Source organism: Octodon degus, unplaced genomic scaffold (genome assembly GCF_000260255.1).
Source record: "Octodon degus isolate 3935 unplaced genomic scaffold, OctDeg1.0 scaffold00011, whole genome shotgun sequence".
NCBI lineage: Eukaryota > Metazoa > Chordata > Mammalia > Rodentia > Octodontidae > Octodon > Octodon degus.
In genome coordinates, this window is record NW_004524587.1 from 14,139,783 (window position 1) to 14,141,751 (window position 1,969).

Sequence of the window (1,969 nt, forward strand, 5' to 3'; positions counted from 1 at the left end):
AACTGTAAAACAACCCCACAAATATGTATTAAATACATGCTTTGTGTTGAATACTATCCTACCTACTGGCATAGAGCAATAAACAAATCAGATTTAAAAAAAAAAAAAAAAACGCATACACCATTTAGTAAACTAATGAAAGCCTATTGTAAATGACAGGGTTTGTCAATGAGGCAGATCAGATTCCGATTTGGACAGCCAATCAATCAAACACACACACCTGCACAGTTGGAAATGAAGAGTGAAGATGTAATTGATGTGTTCCAGCAGCAGACAGGAGGCATCTACTAAAAAAGTAACCTGCAACAACTCTACTCCAGAACTCTGTTCTTACAAACCAAGAATACATTCTCAATTAGAAAAGTGCAATTTTTTTTTTTTTAATGCATTTAGGACAGGGTCTACAGGATCTCACAACACAGATTGGACTCATAATGATTCTCTTGTTTATAGCCTCCCAAGCACTGGGATTACAGGTACGTGTCACCACACCCAGTCTCAATCGCCATCTCAGCTCGCCCCAAGGGTGGTGCCAGCACAGCAGGCCAGGAATCAAATCCCTAGGCCCTGCATCTGCCTAAGTAGGCGCTTTAATCCTCTGAGCTATTTGGCTGGCCCAGAAAACTGCAATTTGGTTCCATGACATCCTGACCACTACAGAATAGTATAGTTTTCTTTATTCTTTCCTTTACCCTTTCCCCATTCCTTTATTGTACATAAAGTATCTGGTGTATGTGCACAAGCATATTGCTTTTTTTTTTTTTTTAACTAAATGGCCAGTGTTTTGATTGACATCAAAAGGAGATGGGATGAAGAATTACTGGTTCTGTGAAACTAATCCCCTTTCTCCATTAGTGGCATGCTCATCAGCTCTTATCTTTATATTCCAGTAAGTTATTTTGCTCTCACTGGTTTAACAGAAAAGACAGCAGCATAAAATTCCTTGCATACCTTGTTTGATTGAAGAATTTCAATGTTTTTCACTTATTGTAAAGCTAAGGACAATTTTATAACTTTTTTGTATGTAGCTGTTACATGTAGAGCAATCTGTCTTTAAGTAGGAGTAAATTACTCTTTAAAAAAGAAGAATCCTAGATACTTTTCCCTTTATGTCAAGTGTCCTGTTTAAATAAACTTGTTTTTAAAAAAAGATTTCCTATATTTCTCAAGTTCTAGACATGATATACTTTGCTTTAGTAATGGGGGGAATGGTCTTTAAAAATATAAATACATTAACCAGGCCCTGTGGTAAATGCCTGCAATCTCAGCTACTCAAGAGGCTGAGGCAGGAGGACTACAAATTCAAGGCTACCCTGGGCAACTTAGCAAGACTTCCTTGCAAAATGAAAAACGGTTAAGGTTGTAGCTCAGTGGTGGAGTGCTTGTCTGCCATGCGCATGGAACTGGCTTTGATGGAAAACACTGAACAAAATAAAGCAATGAAGTGAAGGGAAGAAAACAAACAAAAGCTTAGAGACCAGGCATAGTAGCACATACCTGTAATCCCAGCACTAGGGGCGCTGAGGCATGTGGATTGTTGAATTCAAGGTCAACCTGGGTTACACAGTAAGCTGAACACCAACCTAAACTATATAGTGAGACCCTGTCTTTAAAAAAAAAAAAAAGACTACGAAGAATAAGGAGTCCTCCTCCTTGAGGAATGGAAGAATTTTTAAACCACATTTTTAATCTGGCTTCAGGTTTTGAATCATAACAGAAAGGATATTTGGCCAGAATGTAAAATTACAGCATCTAGTTCTGATGAGCTGGTATCCCAGGTATACGCCAGTTGTTAGTTTGAGTAGCACCATTGCAGTGGGAATTTATTACACATTGTTGTTTTTTTTCTTAATTTATTACATACTGTGAAACCAAATAAAAACAGGTTTCCTTCCCCAGAAGGAATCCATGTCCCTAGTTTCTTGGGTGTCAAAGTTCAGGAAGGAAAGTTTCATTTAGTTCAGTTTGT

At 37.9% G+C, this 1,969-nt stretch overlaps 1 protein-coding gene and 1 pseudogene across 4 annotated transcripts in view; one reads left to right on the forward strand and one right to left on the reverse strand.

The window, feature by feature from the left end:
• LOC101590918 overlaps positions 1 to 291 on the forward strand; it is a 2,259-nt pseudogene extending 1,968 nt beyond the window's left edge.
• The window catches only part of Dus2 (dihydrouridine synthase 2), a 52,508-nt gene that overhangs the window by 23,195 nt on the left and 27,344 nt on the right, over positions 1 to 1,969 (reverse strand). The gene's annotated exons all lie outside the window — the stretch shown is intronic.